This window comes from Trematomus bernacchii, unplaced genomic scaffold, assembly GCF_902827165.1.
Source record: "Trematomus bernacchii unplaced genomic scaffold, fTreBer1.1, whole genome shotgun sequence".
Lineage (NCBI taxonomy): Eukaryota > Metazoa > Chordata > Actinopteri > Perciformes > Nototheniidae > Trematomus > Trematomus bernacchii.
This window is the reverse complement of record NW_022987387.1, coordinates 89091-101858: the sequence shown is the minus strand read 5'-3', so window position 1 is coordinate 101858 and position 12768 is coordinate 89091. Positions and strand designations below refer to the sequence as shown.

General features: G+C 45.1%; 1 pseudogene; it reads left to right on the top strand.

The window, feature by feature from the left end:
• Positions 1 to 456: 456 nt before the first annotated feature.
• LOC117485385 lies at positions 457 to 12660 on the top strand (annotated as a pseudogene).
• The last annotated feature ends 108 nt before the right edge of the window (positions 12661 to 12768 follow it).

Genomic DNA, 12768 nt, shown 5'->3' with positions numbered 1-12768 from the left:
ACAGACTTAAAAAAAGACTATTCTTTAATAATCACAGTATCAAATAAATGTGAGCCTACATTGGCCTAATCAATAAATAATCAAAAAGCCTGTGACAGATGGTTCAGTGCAAATTTGATCCACAGGCGATGTTGAGAAACACAGACTTTATATTTGTTTAGACTCTTGTAGTCATTTGAAATTGTCTCTTTGTATTTGTTTTTTTATTTATCTTTGGGTCTTTATGTGGTTGTTTTGGTCTCTTTGGTAAAAAATTGAATTTGATACATTTTTGTATTCAAGAACATATATATATATATATATATATATATATGTTAATTATATCTTTTTTTGTATACAAAAAGGTTGACATCAGGGGTAGACATATAAAGTAATGAAATACATCAATATAAAACCCAGTTACAGTATGCCATGCGACGCCCATTGTTGGGGTTTGTCCTCGTGACGTCACGGCGCTCTGTGCTCTGACCCGCTGGATCCGCTGCAGCAGAGGCGACGCGCCGGAAAGCTACAGGATAGCGAGAATTGAGCTGTAATCAAAACAACTTCAGGGCCTGCATCTTCGTCTACCCTTTAGGTTTCTGCGCGGGAAGACGATACCTGTCTTTAAAGTGTTTTTAAGAAACGGAGGAACTCCTAACACTTGTTTATGCGAGCGAAGTTAGCATTTTGGCCTTGATAGCTTGGCTAACGTTAGGCCCGGGCAGCGCTAGCCTCGGAGCTTACTTTTCGCTAGCAAAAGCAAAACAAGGTAAGAGAAGGAAATGTATATCAGCAGTGTGATATTTTACAACATGTAATATTAACACCCCAATGTGCTCTATTTGCCAGTTCCTGAACGTGTACGCTTTAAACTACACCTTATTTGCGGTATATGTGTTTGCTAACTATCTGCTAACTGTTTGGAGCTAATTTACTAAGCTTAAAGCTAGCCATTGCTGTGTGATTCGGTTGTGGGTAGTCTCCTTTTAAATGAGAATGCAGTGTTGATATTTTTTTCTGGCATTGAATATGTGATGTAAGATAACAAAGTGCATATTGTGAGCAGCCGTAGTAAAGTTAGTTTGAAACTGTTTAGTGAGTAGCAGAACCATTGGCGGTAGCTAGCGAGTTAGCTCCAGAGTGTAGCTGCAGAGCAGAAAGTAAACACCAGCCTGCGCGCTGCGAGAGCTGTCGGAGCCTCAGTCCCGCTTCCTGTTTTATCAGAACATGTATTTAGGATACCTGCCTCTGCCGTAAATAGGAATACTACAATTGTTTTAAAAAACTAGAAATGTAAATTAAATGGCATGTCGTTGTCGTATAAGCTTAGTACAGAACAGTAAATCGAGCCCCCAAGCCTCTTCCTAACTTTACAGAAGTTGGCCCCAAATTAAATTAAAGGTCCCATGTCATGGCCATTTCTATGTATCATAATTCCATTGTTGAGGTCTACTAGAATATATTTACATTGTTCCAAAATCACATTGGTTTTCTGATACAGCATCTCTGTATAGTATGTGTATTCACTCTCTGTCCTAAACGGCTTGATGGAGCCCCTGCCCCCCCCCCCCCCCCCTTCCTATGAGCCCACTGTGGTCTGATGTGTGTTTATGTGTTACAATGGCATTTGTTAGCAACCAGAAAATGACACCAGTAATGACAAACAGATGAGAATGCTGCGTGGGATCTGGGTGCCGTGTTGGCGGGAAGTTGCGGGGCTCGCTGCTCCGCCCTTTGAGGCTCGAGGAGCGGACAGTGTGAGCTGTATTACTGGTGTCGTTTCCTGGTTGCTGCGTGGGTTCTGCGAGACACCGCTCACAGCCAGGTTGTGTGTGTGTGTGTGAGGAGCTCCACGGATTGGTGCATTTGGACCTGGGTATCGTTACGTCACCATACTCAGGAAGAAAAAAATGGAAAAAGAGAAATGTCCAACGAGGCGTTCTGGGGCAGCATAGACAGGTATTTTCTGTGTTAGAGTTTTACTCGCTACAGGGTGTACTTTGAGGGTTTGTGACTCTGCAGACCATTTACATGCATAGAAACCTTCATAACACACAAGGTGACGCGTAATAACCGGAAAAGCATGACATGGGACCTTTAACATCAAGTTTTGGGTTTTAGACCATCATCAGAAATATCAGTCACAATATAAAATGCAAACACTGTTATTCAACAAGATCCAGTTGTCGTTATTGTTATTATTCTTTGAATCAGTTATTGATATTATTGATGTTATTGACTTGGCTGAAAGTATATAACTGCATTTTCAAAACAAATTGTAAATTGTGTTAGTTAACTAATACGGTTTTTTATTTTATTTTATTTAGTAATTTCAGCAGATGGTAGAATATTTGAAACTGGATTGCGCTGTAACATGGTGTTTTGAATGATACTGTGTCTAAGTCATGAGCAGGGCCATGGGGCATTCACATGACGCCACCCATTGCACACACAAAACACTGACAAATCCATCCTGACCACATGTGCTTTTGTTTTGGCAGGAATGAGTGATGACCTCTGTGGTAGTGTCAGACGGAGGAGGGAACATAGTGGAGTATGTCACCGTGGTGGAGGAGCACCAGCAGGTAAGTCTGTGTTTCCCAAAACTGTTTGCAGGGGAGTCAGCAAAGCCTTTCCAGTTGAAAAAGATTACTGGAGACGATACTAGAGGTTGTGCCAATCCAACAGAACTTCTATTTGATAGAATAAAAAAATGCAGCTACAAGGCTAATTCAAAATCAATGTTGCATATTTTATGTAAATATGTTGCTGTTTTGTGCTTTTGTGTTGATTATAAAGCTGGAACAGTATCTGGATAATAACACGTGTATTAGGTGCAGCTAGTGTGACAGTTGAACTAGACTAGAAACTATGGCTGGGCTATGATTCAATGTTATAGTTTCCCTGGAGTCTATCATGGCAGTTATGGAGACATTGGAATGAACGCAGGCTCTGTGTATTCAGAGGAAAATAAATCAACAAGTGAACCATATACAACAAAAGCATAGGGGAAGGACTTCCCAGGACCAACAATGGATTTCCAACAATCACCTTGCCTCTGAGTGTGAATGGGTGAAGGATGACTTATGTCTAAAACTCTTTACAAATGCAGATCATGGAACATGACAGCCTTTGACAGCTTACACTTGTTTCTGCCTGGCTGCTGATTGGTTAACTGCTGATTGGTTTACTGAAGTTGTTTTTTTTAAATAAAAGGTGGACCATAAAAGGGTCTCAAAATTCTGTTCAGATCAGATTACCATAGCATTACGTTACTTCTGTACGACTAACGTGTTTATTTCATACTTCAAGGAGAAGACATTGACTCTAACTCAAAATAAAGGGGTCGATCTGCCTCATTTTCTTAGTTTTGTCATTAAGTTTAAATGTGAGTTATCTGGGAACACAGTGACTTAGGAAATTCAACTTTTCACGTTTTTAAACTGTTCAGTGTGAGCAGCAGCCCGCTGAGGAGGAAGAGGAAGAAGAGTTGGTTGAGCAGGAGATCGAGGCAGTGATCGTGCAGGGCGGAGAGGAAGATGTGGACGATGAGGACGACGTGGTGCTGCAGGAAGAGGGCTGCCCGGCCGTGATCGTGGAGGAGGTGCCCAGTGCCCAGGTGGAGGAGTGCTACTCGGCACAGGTGCTGGTGTACGACGACGGGACGTACCTGATGCAGGACGTGGCCGAGGAGCAGGAGGTGGTGACGGAGGTGTCTGAGACCGGTAAGGTTCACTTCTCTCAATGTTAGATCTGACTGCCAAACAATACATGTATGAATAGATCGGCGTCTTTCAACTTTTTTTGGCACACCAACAATCAAAGAAATGACATTGTAGTCTAATACAGCAGTGGTTCCCAAACGGTGTGCCGTGAGGCAAGTCCGGGTGTGCCGTGGGATTTTGTGACAACCATACGTTATTATTGCAATATACAACTACACAAAAATAATAATTTTTTTATTTACTATATCAGTACTTTGTATGCACTCATTTCATAATACAGAGGCAAACTCTATACCTAAAAACAATTCTTTAAAAAAAAATCCTCACAGAACCCCATATTTCGCTGTTAACGCAGTTGCAGGTGGGAATTATAAGACCGTGACACATCGAAGGCTGAAGGACAACATTAAAACAGAGAAACACGCAAGAGGGAAAATGGAGTGCTTTCTTGTGCGGAGCAAACCACCAACCACCAGTGCAGAGACTGCCCGACAAGCCACCACCGAAAGAAAAGAGGAAAAAAAACTGTCAGCAGACAGTATCATGAAAGTACCTGTCTTATGGCACTGCAGGCGAGCGGCAGATTTTCCCTACAAATAGACGAATCTACTGACATAGTGGGGCTGCCCAACTTCTGGCAAACGTCAGATATGTTGATGCTGACTCGATCAAAGAGACGTTTTCTTCTGCAAAGAAATGGAAGCCATACTACGGGAGAAGATGGTGAATTACATCAAATCAAGGCCCCTGAAATCTCGCCTCTTCTTCCCAGCTGTGCGCCGAGATGGGAGCCGACCACCAAAGCCTGATCCTCCACACAGAGGGTACGTTGGCTGTCACGGGGAAAGTCCTATCCCGTCTTTATGAGCTTTGGGAAGAGCTTTTGGAGTTTTCACGTGAACACGCTGTCCCACATAAGACAAGCTCTCGCGGATGAGAGGTGGTGCGCCAGGCTGGCTTACCTCGCAGACATATTTGGGCATCTCAACGAGTTAAACGCCAAGCTTCAGGGCAGGAATGAAAACATTTTATCATCCACAGACAAGATTCGGGGGTTTATGGGCAAACTTATCCTGTGGCGCGAGGCTTTGGAACAGGGCTCCATGGACATGTTTCCCGCTGGCATCAGCTGCGCCGCAGGCAGCTAGGGAGCGCGCTGTATATGCCAAACACCTTCAGACCTTAAAAGAGAGGTGTGACCGCTATTTTCCACGTGTGGCTGACATCGAGGACTATGACTGGATCCGAGACCCATTCCACAGGAATTCCCAACAGAAAAGCTCACTATGAAAGAGAGAGAGGAGTGCGCAGAGCTCTGTGTGGACCGCACACTGAAACTCAAATGTAGTGAGCTCCCACTGGATCAGTTTTGGTTGGCTTCTGCATCGGAGTACCCAAGCATCTCCCACCACGCGATTGAGCAACTTCTTCTTTTTCCCCACTACCTACCTGTGTGAGTTGGCGTTCTCTACTCTGGTTTACATGAAGAACAACAGGCGGTCACGGCTCTCTGTTGAACAGGACTTGCGAGTGGCCCTGTCCTCAGTGCCACCAAGGATTAAAAAAATCTGCGCGCCCCGACAGGCACATGCATCTCACTAATTTGTAAGTCGGCAAAATATTTACAATAGCACATGTTTCAATGCTGATTGCTGAAATGTTACATTTATAATTTGTAGTTCAGGCCCATGGACAGTGCAGCTTCCTTGCATTGACAGTTCTCTGTGCTGAATTTCTGCTGAGTCTTTGCCTCATTTTTTATTTTGTGACCTGTCTGGTTTAAATGAGTGTGTTGCTGCTTTGATGAAGCCTAATTTGATAAAGTTTCAAATTAATTTCTGAAATATTTTGTTAATAAATATTTCATGAGTAATATAGTTGTCTTTGTCACATTTTATTTGGCATTAGTAAATAATTAGCACATTTACAGATATTTTACATGATATGAGTGATAACACGTGTTATAAGGGCTATTTTGCACAATAGGTGTGCCTTGAGATTTTTTACTTGTCCTTTGATGTGCCTTGGGCACAAAAAGTTTGGGAACCACTGTAATACAGCATATATAAAGACAATTTCATTACGATTCCCTCAATTTGGCCACAAGTTCAGCTCATAAGAAGATAGCGTTGAGAGCGCTCTCAGAAACCTTTGTGTTTTTTTCTCATCAAAGTCATCTGTTTCAGTTTGTTCACGCAGGCCAACAAAGAGTTCTCTTTTTGAAGTGACAGGTCTTCTGTTTGGAGATGATGTTTAATTTGGCTTGGGAGCACGGCACTGCTGGATTTTATTTGCAGCAACTAAATAATATTTTCATGACCGATTTCAATGAAATTGGACAATGTCCCACGGTACACCTGACGGTCTCTCACGGCACACCTGACGGTCTCTCACGGCACACCTGACGGTCTCTCACGGCACACCTGACGGTCTCTCACGGCACACCTGACGGTCCTCTCATGGCACACCTGACGATCTCACGGCACACCTGACGGTCTCTCTCACGGCACACCTGACGGTCTCTCACGGCACACCTGACGGTCTCTCACGGCACACTGACGGTCTCTCACGGCACACCTGACGGTCTCTCACGGCACCACACCTGACGGTCTCCCCTCACGGCCACACCTGACGGTCTCCACGGCACACCTGACGGTCTCTCACGGCACACCCTGACGATCTCTCACGGCACACCTGACGGGTCTCTCACGGCACACCTGACGGTCTCTCACGGCACACCTGACGGTCTCTCACGGCACACCTGACGGTCTCACGGCACACCTGACGGTCTTCCCGGCACACCTGACGGTCTCTCACGGCACACCTGACGGTCTCTCACGGAACACCTGACGGTCTTCAGGCACAGTGGTTGAAAATCACTGGAATAGATTCATTGTGGTGCTTTCTGATTTCATCTGGGGGTGTGAGTGGGATTCACTCTCACTTTTCCAAATTGAACAAGGTTATTTAAACATAGCGAAGACTGTTTATAAACTCCACTTTTGTACAGAGCACACATTTATTTCCCCTCCCTCCCCAGGTATTAGTTGCCAGTCAAAATGCTGCAGAGAGGGCACATGGGGGCAGCATGAGCTTTTACTGGCTGCCTGGGTTTTCTCCTTGTTCCTGATGCTCGGAGAGAAGCTAAGAGTGAATGCAAAATGACCACAAATTGAAAAAAGACTCGGTAGTCTACTTTTTTATTTTCTCTACTGCAAACCTTCTGCTCACCGTGACTCCGTGATTGAATTCTCAATGGACGCTATCTATCAGGGGTTCTGTACGTTCAGTGAGAGCGCCCACTACTCCATGAAAGGGTGTGAGTGTAGAAGTTTGACATCTTGTGTGTGAGGAAAACACCAATTTAGATCCAGTTCAAACTAAATGTTTTACAAGACATCTAACTTTTTCATGTTTCTCCTGCTGCTAATTATATAACTCACTATGTTTCCAAATGTTCCTTTTATATGGATTGTAAAAATCATCTCAAATTGGAGTTCCATGCAACAAACCTTAACATATATCTTTCATTTGACTTTCTGAAATGTGCCAAGCTGTATTGATGACGGTAGCTATAGATCCTAGAGAGGTTGAGCTGCTGATGCGATGATAGCAGAAGACTGCCACCTTCTGGCAGGAACAACCTCTCACTATTCAGACCAGATCCCAGTGGAATCAGGGCGGAACAGACTGATCAACCTTTGATAATAGCCGAAGTCAGATCTCTGTGTTGTAATGTCGTTGATGTAGCAGCCCCCTCTCAGGGGGCATGTGCTGCAGATGTCTGCAGACTGACAGCTCTCTGTTCTCTCTGCTCCTGCTTCAGTGGAGATGGTCTGGACATGACCTGGTGTGTTTCGACAAAACGTTTGAAGCAGCTTGAAGGCTCTTCTCCACATGGAGTCTCCTGGAGGACTGCACAATGACCGCAACACAGGTAAACACCGCAGCCAGGAGCTGTGTCAGTGCTGATGGACAGCGATCATCAGACAGAGGTCAGATCTGTAGTTCGTCTCATTCCGTCTGTGATTGGCTTAACCCACAAAGTCAACATCCTGTTGCAGTTAACAGGAAAACAGCATAAACAAAAGCAATACTATATAAACATGTTTACATGAAACAATCTGCTCATTATAGAGAAGTCCTTCATCAGAGATGTCTGCAACATTTGATCTCATTGGCAAACAGATGATATGCGCCAATTCTCTAATCATCTTTATTTAAACTTTAGTATATAGCTGATAAATAAACATATCTGTTAATTTAACACTATAATTGTATATTCAAAATGTTATGGAATATTGCATATTTTCCTGTAACCCATCAGAGGATGTAATGATGGAGACAGTGGTGGAGGTTGTCTACAGAGTGTGGACCAATAGAGGAGGAGTCCTTCCCCATCCTCCTGACTGTGAACCTGCTGCCAAGAAGAAGAGAGGAGGTGAGTGTGGCCTCATGTCACATGGAGCTCTCCGTGGCTTCATGTCAGGTGCCGTGCTTTATTCCTAGTTAACAGGCCTTCGTGCTGGAGGCCACACAGCTCCTGTTATTTCTCTGAAACCAGCCTCACACCGGTTATGTTTAAATGGAACTGTTTCCGTGTGTGCAGGAGGACGGAAGCCCAAAACAAACCAGCCGCTTCTAACGGCTCCTTTGACCTGGGGATCAAGAAGAGGCCGAGGGAGGGCAAAGGTTAGTCAAAGTGTGCAAAAACACACACACCTTCATCAACAAATCCTAAAATAATGTCCAGATAAATTACATTTTGCGAAGCATTCCAGCCTTTTCAATCATTGGGCTATACTAAGTAAAGAAGATTAGGGTACAACCGTAGATAAAAAAACTGAATTCTCAAAGGAAGAAATTCATTTCAGAACGTCCCTGAACTTGAACTCCAAACTCTTGTCGGCCTACCCAGGAGTAGGCATCTCACTTGTTCCCTCGACAAAACGTATTGGGTTATTACAGGGTAACGTGCACAGTGCCGCTCATTATTCTCAAAGGAACCCGGCAGGGTTGGAGTCAGCAGCTTGCTTAATAACTGGGCTGTTCAAAAAATGTGGTCCGGAAGCTGCACAAAAAACCAGATTCCTGCTTAACGTAAGCAAAACAAAGGAACTGATTGCTGATCAGTCTGCTTATCCACTGCTGTACCTCCAGACTACAGGACAGCCTCTCCCCTTAGGCTGCAGACTCCTCTCCTCGTCCTCCACACCATCACATTTGTTAGTTTTTTGTAATGTAGTATTAGTACCAACTGTCCTCGTTAACAAACAACGCCATGGTTGCATAATGTCAATATAACATAGCCAACATGTTGATAGTGTTGACATGTTCTACAAAAGCCTTCACTCTTAGCCTGGCCTGAGTTGGCTTTCAAGTTTGGAGAGAGAATTGTTTGCTGTGATAGCAGACTAGTTATCCTCACAACATCATCGTCCACCTTGGAGAAATGCTGACTCATTGCCAGGTTTTCGGACTCATTGCAGCATTCAATAGAGACTCTATATTATTTTGTACATCACAGTAGTAGAACATTATCTACCATCTTTTTTAATACAAATGTTATTTTACATTTTCACCTAAATCACTTGATGCTTTTGGCTTGTGTTCAGAATGCTTTATGTTAGTAAAAGTCATTTGCAGTTGTGTTAGGCGCTGTTTACACGAGAACGAAACGGGTTGTATCTGCTACTTTTCTCTTTCGTATAGCCCGTTCGTCACACGAGGCCGTAACGGAAACGCGGAAACGGACCCCTAAAACGATAACGGGTCCAAAGGTGGATAGATCTGCAAACGGAACGCTCTGGGGGGCCAAACGGCTCCGTGTGTACGTCCTATACGATCATTTCCTGATAACGATGAAGCCATAGCCCCGCCTCTCCCCACCTCTGCTGCTCACTGCTGTAGCATGGTCAGTAGCTACTGCTAGTGCTACTGCTACTGACCATGCTACAGATGTTAGTACAAAATCTACAGCTCCTCTACCACAACCATCAGCAACAAGTGGACATGGAGAACTACATGAACTACATGTTGCTAAATCCACCGCGGAGAATAAACAGCAGGCAACCATGGCAACCATACTCAGGGGTCTTCTTCGCTGCTTTTGGTGTATTTTGTGGCGGAAGTACAGCGCCACTTACAGGCCCGGCATATGTACTACAGCGTCTCCACCGGGTCGAGCGGTCTCGTGTGAAGGGACACGTTTATTGAGCCGTATCCGTGTGAACGGAAGACTTTTTTGATATCGAATTCGGTTCGTTTGCGTTCCTGTGTAAATGGGGTCTTAGTGTGTGTGGTGTTTTATGTAACCCTCTGCTGTTGAGGATCTCACATGTGGCTCCTGGCTCTGGAGACATCACTGATGTTGTGCTTGTGTCCTCAAGGCAACACCACCTATCTATGGGAGTTCCTGCTGGAGCTGCTGCAGGATAAGAACACCTGTCCAAGGTACATCAAGTGGATGCAGAGGGAGAAGGGGATCTTCAAGCTGGTGGACTCCAAGGCTGTGTCCAAGCTGTGGGGCAAACACAAGAACAAGCCTGACATGAACTACGAGACCATGGGCCGAGCCCTGAGGTCAGCGCTCCCCTCCTGTGCTCCTACAGTCTGTCCCTGTCACATGACACCAACTCTGATCTCCTGTATGTGTTTGTGTGTGTGTAGGTATTACTACCAGCGCGGCATCCTTGCCAAAGTTGAGGGGCAGCGGCTGGCCTACCAGTTCAAAGACATGCCCAAGAACATCCGAGTGATAGATGACGAGGAGGATAGAGAGGAGGTGGAGGACAGCGAGGGCGTAGTGTCCATCCAGCACCCAGCCAGCCTGGGCACCCCCTCCCCACGCCGCCCCCCAGCCTCAAGCAGACCTACGTCACTGTCCTCCCCGGCGGCGCTGCCAGCAGGTCTCTACTCACTGTCATCACTCAGCTCTCTGTCTTTAGCCAGGTTAACCATCAGTCCTGTCATCTGCTTAAAAAATGACACAACTCACCAAAAATGACAAGAAACTAGAGCATTGGAATAATGATAATAGTTGGTTTGTAATTGTATTTCAACCATATCATCTGATTGGCTGAGAGCAGATCATTTGATTAGATACCTGCCTACAGAACCTGTAGGCAACGGGACAAGAGTGTGTGTCAGATGGTTGTGGTTTCTGTGTGGTGGGATCAGTGTAGTGCGCTGGCTGGCTGCAGGCACACTCAATGTTTCTCTTGTAGTGCAGAAAAGGTCAAAACAATTATTGCATTGCAGTTCTCTCCTTTTTTATTATTTGTCATTTCTATCAGCCAACCTTTAGGTTTTAAGGATGAATATCCAGGAAAACATGTAATATTTACTCATGTGTCTGCTGTGTTACAGTAACCTGCTCCCTTCCAGGCTGGGGGGGGTTGTGTGTTTTAGAAACACTTCTTGTTGTATTTGTAAAATGATTGCCAACTTACCAATCAATGATCACATTCTCCGAGAAAAGAATAAGAATCTGGTGTCTGTGGCTGGACTGTAACGAGGCAGCCAATCTAACAACAGCCATGTCTGCTCTTTATGTTCACACTGATTCTTTTGAGGGGGTTTCTTTTGGGGGAGGCCTGAAGGGGCGGGCTAGATTTGTGTAGTGCTGCTAGCTTCTTTCATCGGATACTAACTGGCAGCATTAGGCACTTTATTAAGGGATCCACATGAATGTTTTTTCAGCAAATAACGATAATTTCCCAGTTTTGTATTTTATAAATAACTTCATAGCTATGACAAAGTGAAATGCTGCAACTTAATTATTCTCCTCTCTGCTCTGATCCTGCAGGCCCATCAGAGCCATGCCCTTGGTCATGAACTCACTTGGTCAGGTGACGTTAAACTCCTCGTCCATCTTCACCACCACCACGGGGGTCCCGGTAACGTTAGCCAACGCCTCCGGAAGCACCCCCCCTAAACTAGTGATCCAGACTCTGCCCAGCATGCTGCCCTCTGGCTCCAAAGCAGGAGAGAAGATCACCATCATCACCATCCCTGCCAACCAGCTGGCCACGCTCATGCAGGCCAACTCGCAGGGCCAGCTGACGCAGCTCTTCCAGACCAAACCCCTCGCTACGCAGTTAGCCAGCGCTAAGATGGCCCCCACGGTGCAGCTAGCAGCAGGCCGACCTACACAGCACCTCATCCTAGCTAAACCTGCAGCGGTGGCCCAGCATCTACCCCAGCTCACTCTCCATGTCAGTCAGCATCACCTCGCCACACCTAAAAAACCCCCCCCAGCCCTCCAAGCCTCCCAGCAGTAAGCCCAAAGCGGAGCCTCCATCAGCAGACACCAGCTCCTCCTGAGTGTGCCGCCCTCCCTGGGGGGGTGGGAGGCAGGAAGTGACTGTGGACACTGCTGAAGAAGTGCAGGACACCCCCACCCCACCCCACACATAGAGCAGAGCTGCTCTCTGATTGGCTCAGACATTCAGCCTGACATTGGTCTCCAGGAGACGCATCCTGTTACTGTGGAGCTGCCGAACCCACAGAGGATAAAAGGGACTGTTGAAAAAAAACACACACACACACACACACACACACACACACACACACACACACACACACACACACACACACACACACCCCCCCTTCGGAGCTCACACCAAATGGGCCGCCTTAGATTGTAAATGATAACCTTTTTGTAATGGAAGGTGATATAAAAAGCCAGAACAGAAATGTAAAAAGCATTTTTGATACTCAGCGTGTATCGGACAGACGTAGTATGAGTTCATGTCTTTGTTTCCTGTTACTCCACAGCACTGTTTTTTACTGTCCATAAAAAGGGAGTGAAAGGATGTCTGCTTCAAGCTTAAAGAAGTAAATGGTGTGCTCTATATCTGAAGTATAATATACTATTTTTTTCTTGTACTATCAGCGTATTGAAGTAGATTTTACTGCAAATATGTATTATAAAAAAACAAACAAATGTGAATTCCAAGTGGCTGAAGTTGTCTTATTCAAAAATTGGAAAATTACATTTTGATAATTATTTAGTGGCTCTTTTTAAACAAGTGTTGTTTGTGCATCCGTCCACAGAGAG